Below are 19,041 nucleotides of genomic sequence, written 5' to 3'. Positions count from 1 at the left end.
CATTTAATAAATATGAGATAAATATGTCATTTAATAGTTTCCACAAGGAAGCCCCTCTTTCTGATTGGTTTGTTTGCCTCCTGATGAGCTTTATTTGTTACTTCCTAGTTCTTGCATGAGAAGACAGAGATAGCAGTCACTCCCTGACTACACTCTCTATGATAATTGTGTAGAGCTTTCTAGAACAGATTTCTGAATTCTTAAACCCCTTTTGTCTAGGCTGAAGACTCCTATGCCAGAACTCATTCATTCCTCCAATTGAATTTATCCTTGGTGATTTTCAGAACTTTTTTTTTTAACATACCAGAAACAAAAGCATTATTTAAAGTCTGTGTGAAAAAGGGACTGCCACAGATGTATAATCAAGGTTTCTTTCCTTTCATTCTCCATTGTTTTCCTATTTATTCCTAATATTCAAATTGGTTTTTTGACTATTACAAAGAACTGAGATTGTGTCTTCAGAGAAGTAGCTTATGAGAGGTAATGGTCAGTGCAGAGGCCCTTATTTTATAGATAAAAGCTATACATACACATTTATCTGAGCTTATGACCATATTTTCCATTTAATTTTTCACTTCTCTTATAATTTATTATTCTTTTATTACTCACATTCTATTCTTGCCCTACCTTGAATAACCACAAAATTGTGTCATTCTTTGCTTATCCCCTTTACCAGGTCCTTCATGACTATCACTTCTTAACCAAGACTGATTCAGTTCAGTGTCATGTTGCATTTCATTGCCATTTGGTTACATTTGTGCCACATTTAAGTTAATTGCTTCAAGGTTTGCAAATAGGGCCTTTTAAAAGTCCAAGTAAACACGATACTGCTTGGAGTTACAGTCTGCTCACACACTTCAACTAGATCATAGCCATAATAGCTGCCAATTTTTAAACTGCCAGTTAATTCTTCTCCTCTATGAGAGTAAAAATTGGTATCAAGTCTCCCATATTGACTAAAGGACAGATTTAATAACTTGATATGTGTTAAATTTATAACTTGTCCTCAGAAAGGCTGAAGCTTGCAACTCAAATCTGCTTCCAAACAATTATAGAGATTTCAATTATCCAAAAAGTTTCTTAATTTAACATTTATTTCATTTTTAAGACTCTTTCTTTGTATTCAATTTTTTTAGAATTTGCCATAAAAAATTTAGAAGCAAAAAGCCATTCTGGCAAACTCTTAAACCATAAAACTTTTGGAAAATATAAGATATTTTACACCTCCTTCATCAAGGACAAGCCTACCTTGAATGATCTCATTTCCTTTAAGAAGGAAATAGAGTAAAAGTGCCAGAAGGAAGCTGGCAGATAGTTCCTGTAGAATACTGATGAATGATACTTTGTTCATGCATTCTTTCTGCACAGCCTTACATCCAGTTGAATGACCTGAACAGCTTAATAATGGTATTTCTGTGTGCAGATGTTGATGTGAGGCTCCAAAATAGACTAAAATGGACAGCAGCACTGCTTTTTTTTTACATTTCTTTTACATTATTTTCAGATTTGTTTCACTACTCAGAGAGTATCAATGTTTCTATTTTTAAAACACATTTTCAAAGTAAAGTTTACTTGCAGACATCTCCTCTCAGTTCTGCAAAGTGAAATTTTTCCATGCTCTTTTGCTCTCCATGTATGTAACCCCCCGTTTGCAGATTTCAGCCTTAAAAAGCCTTGAGAAGATTATATTATGAATTAGGGGGTTTAAATTGTTTTTTCAAGACAGCACAGCTTGTCACCACATTGACTTTCAGCATTTTTATCAGCAGAATTCATTTCTTTTTATTAAGACTACTTTTTAATGCTCTGTCAAGCAGGTTCCCACAAAGCAGTGGAGTTGGGAATTCTCATCATCACTATTATAATTTCCATAACAGAATTACAGCAAAATATACTCAATTAAGATATACTGGATTGAGCCAGGAAAGGATAAAAACTAAATAGTAACAAAAATAAAAATAAAAACTAAATAATGATAAAAATTTTAAAATATTTTTTGACGTGTTTAAAATGATTTGATCTCCTTTGTGCTAATTTAGGAGTATTTCTAACCAACATGCCAAAGCTTAAGATGTATCAGGGGGAAGTGTGGAAAGTATCTGTGTAGGAAAGAAAGCACAGACAAAGCAGAGATGTTAGCGAAACAAGAAAAGACTCAGGATACAAAAAAGAAATTTAGTTTGAAAGACAAAGGAGTCTTTATAGACCACCATTTCAATTAGCAATGACTCTTTCCACTTCTACATATAAAACCAAATGTAACCAAGGAAACACACAATAAAAAAGGAAAAGGAAGCAAGGCAAAAATACAGATTATTGCTAGCCATGTGGAAACAGGTTTCTTTTAAAAGAATTATCATTAAACAAAAGGGAAACGGGCACAATTGTTTTAAAATTAGCTACTCACTTAAGAAGGGAGAACACTAAACAAATTAGAATTAAAAAAATGCTGAGTGTCTCTGGGGACAAGGTCTATCAGGGTTAACTGTTGATAAGAAAGATTAAATAGCTTTTAGTACTTTAGTATTTTAGTAAATAGTGTTGTTATCAAACAATACAAAAAGCATACTTGAAAATTCCTCTTAATACTCAGCAAAGCATTACTTTATTCACCTCCAGAGTTCAGGCTCCACTGTTTTCATTCTGAAAGCTATTAGCTACAGGGGACTGCAAATTGCCAAGGTCATTTGGAGCAATAATTCTAACATAAACAAACTTTGCTTAGCAATTAAAAACATGTCTGCTGCTAGACAAGTGAGGGTTGATGACTGCATTTGAATAAATAAGCCATGCTTTCTATCATCTGGTTTGATACTGCTCTAATAGCATATAAATGCAACAGTCCTAATGTATCAGTTCAAAAACACTCCTGAAAAATCTAAAAACGTTAAAAATATTCTATAGTTTTTAGTGAAATTGTCACAGTTGATACCCAGAGCACCAAGAACATGCACACAGGCTTAGACTGCTACTAGCCTGCTGAAGCAGAATCCTAACATGGCCCTAAAAATGGTATGTAAAATGAAAACAGAAAAGGAAGCAATGTGGATCCAGTGTAGCAGTGAAGTACATGAGACAAAATAAAACCAAAAAGAGTAGCAGGACACCCCCTCACATTCAGGCTTACACACAAGTTAAAGGATTTCCCTTTATTTAACAATCCACTGCATCCAAAGGCATTTGGAGCCACACAGATATACCAAGAGGTTTGGCCTCCTGTACCCTGATTGAGTAAATGTCTTTGGAACAAGTACACAGATTCATTGTTCCAGTACAATATCAGAATGCACTTGTGCCTCTACATTTCCTGGCACTTTTGTAATCAAAATAACAAGCTTATATGAGATTAATCTCATCCCAAGAAACACACTCCACCCTCGTGAGATGTTACCAGAGAGTCTCAGCAGAATGCCACCAACCACAGAGCTGGCAGAGAACAGTCCCAGGTTAAAAAGGAAGGCAGGACGGTAAGAGGCATATCAGAACACCTCACTGGCAAAACTGGTCAAAGATGACTAACTCAGATCTCTCCTGGAAGTTACACGTCTTGCCACCAGAGAAGAAACCACTCTACAACCCATTAATGATCTGGACACAACTGAGTTGGCAAAAAGGAACTTTGCTGTGAGGTCAAACTAGTTGCAGCTGTCTAAATTTATTTTCTTATCCTGGGCATCAGCAGAATGAGAGCTTCTGTTCTCTTGGTGGAGTTGGAGATGGACAAAGGGAAGGAGGGAGAAGACTCCAGTCTGTAAAATAGCCAAATACTTGATCTCAGCAGTAAAGATACATGAGACCTTGAGCTATGGTCCTTCACACATTAAACCTGGAGCCTCTTTGGTTTTATGTACAAAATGCAGCATTTAAAGTTACACTTGATATTTCAAATCCAAGTGTCTGCCACCTATCCATTCTCTTTCTGAATGCACACCAATTTAACTGTGTATCCAGTAGGACTGAAGGTGATCAGCACATCACCTTCGTCTAAAATGATGAACTTTCCAAAATTCTGTGTAAAATTGGTATAACATGTCACGTACACAGATGCATTACCCATGCTGAAGATTTTCAAACAGGGGCTCAGATCTGAATTCTGCTTTGGCTCTGTAAAACTCTGTATTAATTATTCTATTTCCCTCTCTCTTCTTTCAGCTTACAAAAAATAAGTATGCAAAGTGAGACTTTTCCAATGACAGAGATACACAGGCAACACAGAGAGACAGCAACCTACATGTGAAACAAGTGCCCCACACAAGTTTATCACACACTCTGAGCACACAAACAGGGTTGTACTCACTTCTGTAATGAATAACTTTGAAAGGCTCCACACTGCAGGAAAAGCATTTGCAAAATTTCAGCATCTTTAAAATAAAAAGTGTCCAGGTTACTCTTATTGCAACAGGTCAGACCCAGGAACTGTGTCCACATCTATAGTGAATAAGAAGATGACTTTTAACGAGATCTTTAAATTTTACACAGTTTCATATATTCCCATCAAGAAAAGTAATACAATTACCTGAACTTTACAAACAGCTCTATGAAACCAGCAGGCAAGGATTATCTCAAGAATATCACCATATATGTCACCATATGATCCTTTTTCCTCAAAAACCTTTTTTAGTAATCTTTTGCCAAACGACATACTGCAAGTCCTTGTGATAAAAGTTTCCCACAGGTATTTTCTATATTCACAAAAATTTCCAACATGTCATTATTATGCGGGTTTCTATGCTCCCAAACTGAAAAAACATGAGAATAACTAAGCACTCTGAAATCATAAATATCACTATATGGACTATTATTAATCTACCAAATTGGGCATGGCAGCCACAGAGAAGTAGTACAAAAAAATAAGGTTTATGTAATAAGTTAGAAAATATATTGACTGATCCAAGAATTGCAAATTCAGAAAGGTAGATCAGCTCATTGCACAAATAATTTAACAAGTTGTGCTGACAGCAGAATGATGCTGAAAGACACCAAGAAGAAATACCTTAAGGGTCTGACCATGATTAATCTTATGAAGTAATTTTATTAATGAGGTATGGCTGTAAAAAAGGTTCTCGATGTAAAACTAATCAGGTTTGAGGTCTGGAGCAATAAGAGGGAATTTAGTATTACTTAATGCAAAAATATACTCTTCAGAGAATTTCTGCTGCAAGTTATAGGTTTGATAGTTCGAAAGAGATGTACGTGCATATCCAAATTCATCACACAGTAATTGCAGGCCTCCAAAACAGCCATGAAGAAAATCAAATACAATCCTGAAATTAATCAGGAAAGATATTTTTAAAATCTCACTTACATGATAAATGTTCTCAGCCTCTGTACTGAAAAAAAAGTGAGTTCCCATCAGAACAGACAGAGTCAAGACTTTGTGGAATAGTGAGAATTTTGCAAAGGCACATGAAAAGTACGTACTTGTTCAGCTTCACATAACAGAAGTCTGAGAATGACACCTCTCTCAACACAACAGAGGCAGAAGTGCCATGCAAACAAAAAGACAATGGTCGCCCTGCCATAAAGATCTATTTTGTGAAAATCGGATGAGGCTTTTTACCTGCAGCAGGTGAAATTAAGGAATTGTCTTCAAGAAGAGTAGGCTAAAGCTGTAATTAGATTAATACAGAGTTTGACATGGGTTTTGAAAATTTTGTATGATATGCCTATCCCAAAGAGAAGACTAGAGCTTATGACTCAAGACACTCCCTCCTGTACTGTTTCTTGTGTTCCCAAGTTACCACTTAGGAAATGGACACACACAAGTAACAACAACCAGCAGCCACACCATTCAGCTGTTCTACCATTTTCTTTGTAATTTCAAAGAGTTTTCCAAAGGCCCTCAGCACAATTATTCCCATTTTATAGGAAAGGAAGCAGAACTGAAGTAGCTGGACACAGGCAACAAAGAACGCCACCAGAAAGATCAGGGATAAAGAGCAGACTTCCCAAATCCAGTTGTAGTAAGATGTATTGCCCTGTCCTCATACAAATCAGTGATGGTTGATCCATATATTCAATCATGTCTTAGAGAACTTCTCTGACAAACAAGAAACACCTCAGCTAACACCTGGATAGACACTTAAGGCAAAAAATCTGAAGGCTTTCCAGATCAAGCTCAAAACATGCATGACAAGAATTCCATGAGCAAATACTGATGACAGCTAAGGACCTGCCTCAGTGGCCCTTACAATGCAATGTTCTTAAGTACAGTGAGTTAAAGTGCTCATTTAATTGTAAATACCTCCCGAAACCCCTCTCCTCTGGCCAGCCACTTCTTGAAAAACAACAGTAAGAAACAGCCTGAGAAAATGGCCCCGTTTCTGTGCAGTACATACCTGAGAATAGAAACCAAACACTGAGCAGGATACACAGGCGAAGGAGAGCCAGATCTGCAGGATACCTTCTAACAGCCAGCTTTATTAGTTTAACAGAGAAGGACTGTGGGCCTCAGCTTTCAACCCTCACATTTTATTTAGAGTTGTGTCAGAAAAGGTCATGTTGCAAAATACAAACAAATTGCTCACATGGAGCAGATTTCCTAGGATTCCCCAAGTTCCACAGGCTACCAGACAACTCCTAAGTCTCATAATAAGTCTCTAACTCTTATACATGTGGCATATACTCAATTCCCAACTCTCATTTATACATCTGGCATATATTTATACACTGTCCCAAAAGCAAAAGAAACCAGCTAAATTTCTGGCTACCCCCCCTCTCCTTCTTGTATCTCACACACACAGAGGACTGTGTGCTTATCCTCTGCAGATCCAGACACAAAAAATCATGGCAAAATTCAGTTCCAACATCAGACAGATGCAGTATGGCATCCCCAAAACTTCAGAGCCAGCATACCAGATGTGATAGTTCTCACAATCTCAGTTATCTACTGCCAACATTTTGAGGCTTTATCAATTGCAGCCTGGCTCACTGGTTATGCACCAAGCTTCCCTGTCAGGGGTCTCTGACCAGGCTAATTTTGCAGATGGCAATAACCACCTAATCAATCCATGTCTTTCTAAGTCCTAATGGAGCACCTGCACATCCAGGCATGAATCTTCCTCTTGACATCCTCCACAAACATAAATTACAAGTTTAGTGCATGCACCAGACAAGTCTCAGTGACCCCTTGACAGGGCAAACAGAGGTCATGCAACAATCTGATTTTCAGCACCCACTATTTCCAGCCTTCCTCCTTCTGAATTTCAAAGCTTGGAGTTGCAGTTTGCATCATACTCAGGTTTCAAGGGAACACAACTGTGAAGTGATGTCTCATTTCTAAGCCTGATAACATAAGCAATGTTTCCATTAGAAAGTTCTGCAGTGTAACAGAAGCAGATCCCTAGGATGAAATGGTTCTAAGGGTGTAAAATCCATATTTCACAGGAGGGGGAAGCTGTGGCCTAGCTCTACTCTGATCCAATGGACTGGATACACTTTGGTGGTTGGAGCACACCATTCAGTTTATGAATCCACTTTGTATGCTTCAAGAGGGCCCTGCGTTGCCAAGGTAAGTGTGGTAACACGATAAAGAGATTCACTTGAAAACCATTAAAATGCTAGTGGGGTTAAAGCCATCTTACTCATGACTAATACCTTGTCTGTCAACTGCCATGCCTTGCAAAAACACTTGCATGCATGTAAGGAATACCCATCATATCTTAGTTACCTTTGCATCTCAGCCACCTCTTCAAAAATTCGCCATTCAAGGCTCAGAAATGTCCTCTGGTTTGTAAGAGAAAGCCTGTGGAGACAATCAGATGTCATGAATGATGCCCACCAATCTCAGAGGGGGTCTAGGGTCAGGTGCATAATTATTAATCCTTTTTAACTCTGTACATTCAAGCCAGTTATGGTTAACCAAGGACACAGTGGGTGGGTCACAGCTTGGTAGGACAGAGCCACAGCTGTGACTAGAAATAGCACAAGGTCCCAAGCTCACTGATGGACTAATTAGTTTCACTGATGACACCATCACGGTTCTGTCACTGCTCAGTAATGCATGCCAAGGTGGGTGGGTACCTGTGGAACAGCCTCCCCTTACTAAGATCATTTCAGTTTCCTGCTAGCAGCATACCAGAACGCTACCAATCCTGTCACTAGATTTGGATAACAACAGTCCTGCTTTTTTCCTGATTAATTTAACTTTCATAAGCTTATCTAATCTTTCTTTTAATGTATTTTGTATTTCTAGTCTTTCCTGGCTCCTTTATTAATGAGTGTTACGTTTTTATTATATGCCACATATTTGCTTTTCTTTTAATTATGATGCCTGACTGCGATATTTCCTGCTCCTTGTTCTGCCTTATAAGAAACTGTACATAATCACATTCACTTCTGCAATTGTATCCTACCTGTAACTTTATAGACCTATTCCACGTAATAGGGTTTTTTCCATACCAAAAGCTAAACCCTCATTTGTGTCTTCTGAGTATTTTTTCCACTAATTTTCAATATGAGATGATCATCTAATCTCCAATCCCACAATAAAGTCAGCTTTCTGTAACTTTTGCCATTACCTTCACTGATAATTCTGCTTAATTTTCCATCATCACCAAGCTTTTCTGAGCCTTTCATCTGCCTCATTTCTGTTGCAAAGGACCCTGACTGCTAACTCAATTCAAGACAGCATGTCAGCTATTATCTGAGCCAGAAACACGCACTGTGCAGAAAGGAATGCTAAACAAAAGGCAACGCCAAACAAGTGACCTCATTCCACGCCTGCTACCCTTGCCCTGGTCATGTCTACAGCTTGCTGGCACAGCCAAATAAAACCTCTGGCCCTTCCTCTCGTTCTCACAACACTGCAGCTAAGGGCAGCCCAGCCCACACCAGAGCTCTGTTCCCTGTTCTATCTCAGCTGAGAGGGCAAGAAACCATGAGATGAGATTGAGGCACCACCACAGATCTTTTGAATGCTTCGTTTTCCATCAGTGGTTTCTGAGGGAACAGCACTACAGAGCAGCTGCAGCTCTACAACAAAATGGTAGCCAATGTCACTTAAGATCAAAGGTGACAAAGTACCTTTGTCCCACTTAATGATAAGAGGAGGGAGTAGGAGACATGCTCAGTATTGGCACACTGAGCCTGGAGACACCCAGACTTTATCCCTGTACAGACTCTGAGTCTTGCTACAGGTTCCTCACAAAACAATCCTCCAGTCTTCCCTCAAAGACCACCTCTGCTGTGCCAAAACCCACATCAACCACACTATCCTCCTCAGCTACTTACCCACTCACTGCTGTGGAAACTGGGAACAGCTCTCCTGTTATGTCAATCCCTATAAAAATCAGTCAACCCTGACAACAGAAGTCACAAGCTCTGGAGTATATTTCTCCTCTTAAGGCTAGAAAAGGGCTAGACTGGCCAAACTGGATATGGGTTCACTTTACACCACGGCTCCCCAGTAAAGAAAGAATGCAAGACAAAGCAGGGTCATTAGAGAAGTTCAGAAAAGACCTGAAGTTCAAAAAACCTCTGAAATGGTACTTCCTTCAGACTAGATCTTCCCCAAGTCCACTAGGGACTGACGTTCAGACCCCCTCTATTTTCTACTTGTGGCTAGCTTACTTAGTGACATACTCAGCATCTCCCCCTTTATGCCCTGTCCTTTGCAGGGACTGAACCAGGTCACTATTTACCTACTGAGAAAAGACAGGAGAGAAAGAAACTCAAGGCAGATGTGGTGGGGGGTGGGGGAGAACATCCTTCAGTTTTCCATTAAAATAATGTCATTTCTAATAGCAAGACTGTGTTGGTGTGAGACAAAGAGCCTTCCAAAAAAGTACACAAATATTTCTGTAACTAAATCATTATTTGAATAATTACAAGAGCAGAAAGGATTAGAAAGCAACCTTGTGACACTCAAATTCACTGCTTCACTCTAACTTACTCCTTATCCTCTCAGATCTTTCTAGACAAACAGAAATGGCTCATGTAAATTTCTGTTCCTTCTTTTCTCAGGATAGTTAAGAAGTTCAGTCGTTAATTATACTCATTACAGTGTTGTTTTTATCACAACTGATATATCTACTGACAGACTAAGGAAATCACAAAATCACAGACATAGGTATTAATATGCAAAAAAAAAAAAAAACAAAACCTGAGTGCCACAGAGGACCAGATACTCCTGTTCTCAAGGTCAATGAAGCCTGGGAGCATCACAGGGGTGAGACTTTCAAATCTCCAGGGATCAAGATTAAAGATGATATTAGAAGAAGCAGAGTATCTTGTTCTTCAGCAGGAGGTTTAATGCCTAAGATGGTGCCCCAACAACTAATGCACAGCACAAAAGTAGCAGGTAAGATGGAACTAAAGGGTAAAATGATAAACAGGAAATGGACAATGAAGTAAAACAAGGAAATTAGAAATTATATTTTCCTTGCAAGCATTTAACTACCCAAAGATCTCTGGAGGTGCTAACTTCTACTTCTCAACTTTTTGGCTAATTAATTTTTTCCCATTTTAAAAGCCTCATTTTAATTAGCTCCCAAGTTGAGCTTCCATGAAGAGGCTTTATTTTCATTCTCTTTTTTCTATATGTAAAAAAGGCTGACTTCAAAAATACATTCTCATTAAAAATAATTAGTGATTTAGATACCACTAAAATATATTCAAGGATACCGGAAAAATAAGTTGTTGGGTTTTGTCATAATTTAGTTGCTTAGTATCACAACAGAAAAAAAAAAGGGTTATAAATTTAAATATAAGAAACCTTCCAAATAGATTAAGTCTTGAAGTCACTAGTGTTTAAAGAAAAACTCATGTCCTTTAGTGAGACAACAGACAGGTGCTTACAGGTGCTTACAGCAGTTACCACAAAATACTGCATAGTTGTCTTCATTAAAGTGAAAAATTGAGATTTTTCATTACATAAAATACAGCCCAAAGAGGCATATGCAATACAGTCAATATCACAGCAAAATGTGGAAATAGCGTACCTGACAATTTATTCCTCACATTTACATAGCTGTTTTAGCCTTCAGTCAGGATTTTCAGAGTTATAAATAAGTACAGAAGTAAACCTTTAGGTCAATATGTATGTGTAACACATTCATCTGTCGACAAGCTGGCAATTAGTGTGGATTAAAAATGAAGTCCATGAAATGTTATGTTACATATTTGAACGTTATGTAGTAGGTTTTTTTTTAATTACTGTTGCCTTTCATAGAAGCCTTGCCTTGCAATATGCATCATTATATTATCACAAATAGAAAATTAAACCAGTATGACAGAAATTTCTATCTTTTTCTTTTGTATCTTCTAACTAGATGATTCTATTTTATTATTGTTTTACCCAAGAAAAGCCCAAGAAGTGTTTTTCCAGGCTGGATTGAATATTTTGCTTATCAAGGAATAGAGCAGTCTTATTAAATTGTATATACTGAAGCGTATATCATATAAAGCAACCCTTTAATGAAAATATAGGTTTAACCAAATACAGGTTCAACTTAAAAATCTACCAGTGCTGGCAACATAAATGAATGAAATGTCTTTGATTCTGGAGTGCAATGACACTGTTCTAGGTTACACAAATACATGATTTAATTATTTCTCTGCAACGCTGAGCATTCTTGCTGTTTTCAAAAGAGGAGCATGACAGGACATGCCTATCAAAATATTTGGGTTATCTCTTGATTCAATTCTACTTAAAGCCTAGAGTTTTGCAGCCAATTTACAGTTAGCATTCATTTCTCATGCATGAGTTGACCCACTTACATATGCAGTAAATCCATGCCTTTGGGGATTTTTCTGGACTGCTTGCTTTATTTCCACCACACAACTCATTTTATTTTGTCAATACAGTGAGCAAGGTTACAGTCATCGTGTCAAATTTATTTATTTAAATTAGAATCAGAAAGACTATCCTACTCCCTGTGGAACTTCAGGGAAAACTTTTTGAAACTTTGAGGCTACATACTTCTGCAATCAACTGATTTCATATGAAAGCTCTAATACAAAAAAAAGGCAATAGTTATAATAATTTCCTCTGTAAACTTACAAAATACTCTTCTGAAACACTAGAAAAACATAATAAACCACAATAATAAGTATCAAATTATACTCGCTTAAAAAAAGAGAGGAAAAAGGGGTTTTTTTTAAGCAACCCTATAGAATAAAGACAGATGGAATATGATCATTTAAGAAGCAGATATGTAGGCGTCACATCTGCTTGCTTTGACTATCAGAGATCTACTTAACCTAAAATATTTCCCCCTGCATCTCTGAGGATTCACATTTGAGAAGCTTCATTTGAGGTTGCTTACCATCGTCACAGTGGGGCTGCTGAAAGGGAACTTTCCCCAGGCAGAAATTCTCCCAAGGTGACATGCCATTCAAGTCCAAATAGACTCGTGTGCAACAGAAAGGAACTTCCATTTTACACAATTTGTTCATGTGCTTCTTTCACACATCAGTAGCTTCCCAAAACCTCAGTATAGATTTGCAGATAGTGTTTCAGTGGACTTACCCAAAGGCCTGAATTTGCACATGGAATGCTATCGTGGGCAGTATAACATATAATAAACAGCCCACTAATATAATTATAAATCCTTATTTCTAATGCTAATGATTTTTCCAAATGCAGTTATGCCTTGGGCAGGGTATTTTTTTCCAGCTTCTCAAAGTCAAAATGCTTCTGCTGTTTCTAGAGAAGAGTTATGCTCCTTTCCACCTGTGTTACAAAAGCAGCAGCTTTACAACAACATCACTGATAGACTCTAATGCTTCTCCTGCTCAGGACCAAGAAGTAGACCTTTAGCAGGTAAGGAATTTCACCTCATTAGGGACATCTGTTTTACTATGGAATCCAGTTTATACATTGCTGAAAACTGAATATCCACCTGCTCAGCAGAAATTTAACCACAGTTTAAGTCATCTAAATTATTCAGTTGCACCTGTACTGACAGTTTCACACAGAATTACTGTAATGACTATCTGACATTCCAAAAAGTATCCTTCAAGTCAGCATTCTGGAGTCTAAAAATACTGTTACTTCCCACATATTGGGAATTATTGTTATGTAAATCATAAGCATTGAGAAAGAGAGACCAGAAAAGAGAATCTGAAAAAGTTATGGGAATAGAAGTTGGTGGCATCCCAGATGAATCACGAACACACTCCTCTGGATTCCCAGTAATCTTTTTCTCCCCAACAAACAACTTTAAAATTTCCTAGCAAATGCTGTGCCTCCCTCTGCTTCTAATAGAAGACTGCACAGAAGATAGTGGTTTACTCTAGGTGCTACTTACTGTATTAGCATGAATAATGTCTGCTTTAGTTCTTCATTTATTTAAATAAGGACCACATATTCATATCCTCAGTACTGGAGGATTCCAGTACCTCCTTATTTCTTGGACAACTCTGGAAACAATGTAAATGAATACAGTTAAAGAAGTGAGAAAGAAGCTTTGATGAAACCTCCACAAAGAAGTTACAGGTTGCTTTTACAACATTTTATGGTTTGTGGAGTATCAAAACATCTAGTAAATAAACAGTAAATGAAAGAAAATATTGGACAGCTGAATACTTGGTGACTATTGTCCTACACAGGGATCACAGCAAAAAGGAGTGATGAAGCAGCATGTCATAAAATATCTTCAGAATTTTTCCTGAAAGTATAGGTAAAGGATTCATATACATAGAAACTAATTTAACAGTGTCTCTAACTTGGCATACTTTGAAAATGATCAGTAAAGAAAGATTTTTCATTTTTAAGTAGGATACACCTTGAGGTTTCAAATGAATTCTCAAAGCTTTCTATTTTCTCATTTAGCACAAGTTCTAACTAAAAATTACTTACATTTCCTTAGATTAATCATTTCTTAAGGATGTGTTTGGTCATTTAAAAAATTTCTGAAAGCTTACAAAATATAAAACCTATGTAAAAATCTGCAAACACTACTCATGGTCATTGAAAATTAATGTAATTATTTTGCTAAGTCATTTCCAAAGCATTTATTAGGACTTCACATTTTAAGGCAGAATGATTTCTGAAAATCAGAAGCCAAACTTCAACACAGAACTATTAGAAAGTCAAAGGACCTGAGGCTTCTCAGCATTTCCATTTTTATGTCTCTACACAAAACAAGCCTAGAAGATGAATCCACAGAAACAAGGCTGAATGTGACTCTGTGCATCTATGTTCACTGCCCAGGAGCACAGCAGGAGCTCCACCTTCTTGCAGAGATACACTCATGTTAGCAATAGGAAGGACACATTCATCCTTCTTGTTTCCAGACGGAAAAAATGCTGTTGAACTCAACTGACAGATGCTTAATCACAGGAGTTAGATGCAGAGAGTTGAAGAGCAGCTTTGTGGAATTAAGCCTACAGCATACCAAGTAATGAATAACTCTTGGAGTCACAGTTGGTGTTAAACTGTCAGAGGTACCAAGGGCAGCAGAAGGAGATCTGTACCAGGGTGCACCTGGCTGACCACACCTGCCACAGACATACAGCACTAGGGCACTCCTCAACAAGGGCTATTCCATCCATGTTAGTCGACACAACTGTCATACGTAAATAAATGCTTATTTTCCCAATGAAACAACAGCAAGATAAAAATCATGTTTAGGAATACAAGGGTTTAGGAATGAAGTATTAATTACTTCAGAAGCAGTAAAACCCCAGCGCTGCCTAGAACAGCATAAGCTCTTTTTGCATGTGATGTAAAACATTTACCCAGTCTCTTCATCGATGTGCCAGGGTTGGTTTTGTGAAATGCAGAAACTGATGCTGCTGTTAATTTTTCTTGTTGCCTATTCTTCTTCATTTGAATTCAATGGAGGGAAAAAAGCCCTTAGAGACAAGTATCTGCAGGCTTTGTGCTGTGAATCCTACAAGTGGAGCTCTGGGCCACGTTGTTAACATCTCCTGCCAATTTTCTCTACAATCTGTTTTGGCAATTTAAGAGATCATTTTATGTTTGAGCAAGTAAACAGACTGAACAACTCTGCCAATAGCTTCCAAATAAGGAGCAGTGTCTGTTAGGGACAGTTTCTAATTTGAGATGTGCAGATGTGCACAACTACAGTAGCAATGTGGTTTGTGTCGTCCTTTAGTTGCTACTGAAGATGTATTTTTATCACATCTGAGGTAGTGCCCAATTCCTTATCATTCGTGTCTTTGTCCAGACAGCAGCTGTTCAGCTGATTCAAGTTATGGGGTAACTCCTGTCCTCCTCTGCATCCCCTGAAGCTGCATAAATTTAACTGGAGAGATAATGCAACCTTTGATAATTAAAGGCCCCACACCATGTACCATATGTCATTAAAGACATGTAAAGAAAATTAATACACAGATTTTCTCATTAGAACCCACATGCAACACTTTCAAGAATGCTCTAAGATCTTCATGCACTCTCTGCATCCAATAAAAGCTTCACTAACTTCAGTGAGGAGTTCAGCTCCTGATACTTGGGAAGCCACTCCCTTATCTCAGAGAGGGGTGACTGATAATTGAGTGACCTTCCCTTCATTAACTCTACTGTCCTTCCTAAGTTCATCATCAAAATAGGATACCTTGGAAAAGTGTTTTTTAAAGCAGATTTAAACTGTTTTCTTATTTTTCTTCTTTGCATTAAGGTACCATTTGCACTTCAGATGCAACCCAAACCTACTGGAAAATGAGTCACGTGCAAATAGATGAACTGCATTACTTCATTGTGCTGTCTCTCCAAGAGAAAGGCACAAACGTGTGGCGCTTCTTGCTCTTATGTGATTCAAGTTCCTAACAGCTTTAAGGCAAAAGTGAGGAATGCTTTTTACATGGGCTCTTAATGCAGTGAGCACAAGCACTGTGAAAGCTTCCATGCATCCTTCCAGCCATACAACCAAGTCAGCAACCTCTTCTATCCAAGCACTGGCCTTTATCTTATTGAAAGCTTCTCACTCCATCAATTTGTATGGACACCTGTTTTCTTTTATACTTTGCAGACATTTACCAGAAACATATTCAAGAAAAAGGAACTTATTTCACATAGGATAAAACATGCTTCAAGTCATATATCTAGACATAAAAGTGCAGTGGCAGTAAGCTGCAGCTCATTGCTGCAGACTGCTGAAAGTGTTCCATTTCCCCAACAAAAATATTACTAGATTGAGTTTCTACTCCCTCATTTAGCCCTGTGTCATGATAGACCAATAGTTTTTGCCATCATCTTTATTTATTTTGTTCCTTTTGGCACCTTAACCTTTTCTTTGCAAAACCAGTTTGCAGCTAGCTTTAACTGCAAAATCACCTAAAAAAAGACGTGGGGTTGGGGTTTTTTTTTTTATTTTCAGAATATTTGCATTCATTCTGAAAACATTCTCAAAGTTCAAAATGGACAAAAAAACACTACAAGTTCCTTTGAAAAAATGTACACAGTTCTCTGTTCTGTGTGAACAACACATATTTTTTTGTGTATTCACACAACACCACATATTCAATGTCAATATATGTTGTATATCTGCAGAATTAGGTTCTTAATGCAAAAAAACATGAGATTAAATTTCATTCTTGTCTAAGAACCTGCATTCTGGTCCTGATACCTCCATAAGAGCCATAACATACATAAAAATAAAAATAAAAATTAAAAAGCCATAAAGTAAAGACCACAAGTTTGGTCTAAATCTTCAGAGGATGGATTGCTGGTGGCAAAACAACAACCAAAATTCAACCCCCTTTATCTACCCACTCTCCTTCCACCCTCACCCCCCCACCCCCGATTTTTTTTCCTCACGAGGTTTATATTCATAGCAGAAGAGGTTCTTTAAAAATCACGAGTGCTGTGCTAATATCCATATGCTACCAAACTTCATATCAGAAAAAAAAGACAATATTTTAAAAATATTTATGCTACTCAACATTTATTACTATAAAATTTATTTTGCTATTTATTTTCATCAAGGATATCTACACAATTAACTGTTCTCACTTACCCCTTCAATGAAGTAGTTACAATTTTGATTCAAATAGGCTCTTTGAGAAGTTTCAAGGTGAAATCAAAACTAAACTGAAAATTAAATAGATATATTAGTATTCTTCCATTTTTCTGTATATGAAAATTAAAATTATTTTAGAATTATTATAAGTGCTTACCTTTCAGTGTCTTGAAACCTTAATTAGATCCTTAGTCCATGATGTGTACTGCTTATCTGACAAATATAGAAACTACTCTGTGTAGCAAGGCATTTCAATAGTACAGGAGCTTTTTAATTAAATTGAAGTTGTGGCCTATGCAGAATTATCTTTCTAGGATATAATGCTATAAATTAATTATTTCAGTGTAAACAGAAATGAAATGCAACTTCTTTTATCATGCACATTTTAAAATTCCATTTTACCCTTCAAGATTAATTATTTCTAATGGGGTCCCTGACTTGGAATCTCTGTCAGCTGCATACACAAAGAAAACAAGTATCTATTGTCAAGACTAGATAGATCAAATCTATATTGTTAAGAATTGGGTGGTTAGAAATGAAAAGTAGTCATACATGCAATGACCAAGGGGAAAAACATGAAATAAAATCACTTTTCCCATTTTAAAAGGCTATTTCTGGATCTGAAAAGCCAGGTATCTTTGGTTCAGGAACCAGATAGTATCATAAATCATGGAACAAGATCTTCCACTAGGACAGAAACTCCCTTGATCCACCCAAAAGTAGAGATGGGAAGAAAGCTCTTTCCCATGTCACAAAATTACTTGCTTGTTTTTATCATCTCCTTTTCTCACAACAGAAACCCAATGTGCTTTGAACAAGAGAGAGATAAGAGCATGGAAGTGAGCTGTGTCATACTATTCTGTAGTCTGTTGTTGAGGGTACTGGGCCTGGGAGGTCTGAATAAATTTCTTGTCAGGCCAATATCCCAAACTGAGCACCACAGTCCTGCTGCAGGGCACTCCTCTCAATCTCTCCCCCAAGAGCAGACCCGTGCGAGGGATTAAGTATTCACCAGAGCATTGCTCATTTCATCTCCTTGATGCGTTCCAGAGCTACCCCACACAAAGGAATCACTCTTGCTTGAGGAAGCTATGTAGGTCGCGAGAGGACCTAATTTAAGTTCCTGGTCTGAATGAAAAAATGCAGCTGATTAAAACCAGGGAGTCGCTGAAGTTTCCCAGATCCCAAATGGAAGTCTTAATGGCCGTGCTTTCCGCCACTCTGAAGAATACATTTTTCTCTCTTACAAGCCAGTAATTTCAGTTAGCCCCAGTATGAACATAAGAGATGAGCTTTTGTTCTCATCTTGTCTACATACGGGAGCAGTTGCACTTAAATTAACTGTCGTCTCCACTGGCCAAGGCTCCAGGAAATGAGCCCAAATTTTTCATCTCAAAGACCAGCTCTGGACATCAAAATCTTAAATTGTGAATGCTTTGGCAAGAACGTTAAGCCTCCATTGCTGTGAAAAACTAGTATTTTTCAATGACTTTTTTCTTCAATAATATCCCAACCTGAAAAAAAGGTTTTTTTCATTCAAATAAATAAATCCCATTATTTTCTTCTGATCATACTTACACTGGGTGTCTCTGATACCTTGCTGTTATTTTAATACAGAGAATGATTCAAAAACATCTTCACAAAATACTCCATAGGGACAAGTTCTTGCAGCAGAAGAATGATCAAAAGGGAAGCCAAGACAAGTGAATAGTATTGATTCTGCATCTTTTCTAGTTCACACTAGTTCTTACCTATTTTATACATATCAGAACTTGCACTACGTATCACTCAATGTTCCATCATGCAGTGAGTTAAACATGCTACAAGAGAGCGCAGTACAAATAAATAACTTTCTTAGCAAAAACATAACTCAGGAAAAGTCCCATTTTTAAAAATCCCATTCCTGTAAGCTAATGAAATACGTTCGGTTTTGCTATTTGCTATTTCTTTGTCATCTTATAGAGCATTGTCTTGCATGTCTTTTCTTTTAAAACTCAGCATCAAAATTTTATCTGCTTCTAGAAAATTCTATCTTGCTTGTTATGCTAATTTTGACAGCCCCTGCTAAAATAAGGGACAAAACCTTTTAACTTACGTAATCCAGATATTTTATATA

General features: G+C 37.3%; 1 protein-coding gene across 2 annotated transcripts in view; it reads right to left on the bottom strand.

Moving 5' to 3' along the window:
• NEBL (nebulette) overlaps window positions 1-19,041 on the bottom strand; it is a 248,962-nt gene that overhangs the window by 118,765 nt on the left and 111,156 nt on the right. The window lies entirely within an intron of this gene.

Source organism: Poecile atricapillus, chromosome 2 (assembly GCF_030490865.1).
Source record: "Poecile atricapillus isolate bPoeAtr1 chromosome 2, bPoeAtr1.hap1, whole genome shotgun sequence".
NCBI lineage: Eukaryota > Metazoa > Chordata > Aves > Passeriformes > Paridae > Poecile > Poecile atricapillus.
The sequence above is the reverse complement of the archived record's forward strand: the minus strand, read 5'-3'. Positions and strand labels throughout refer to the sequence as shown.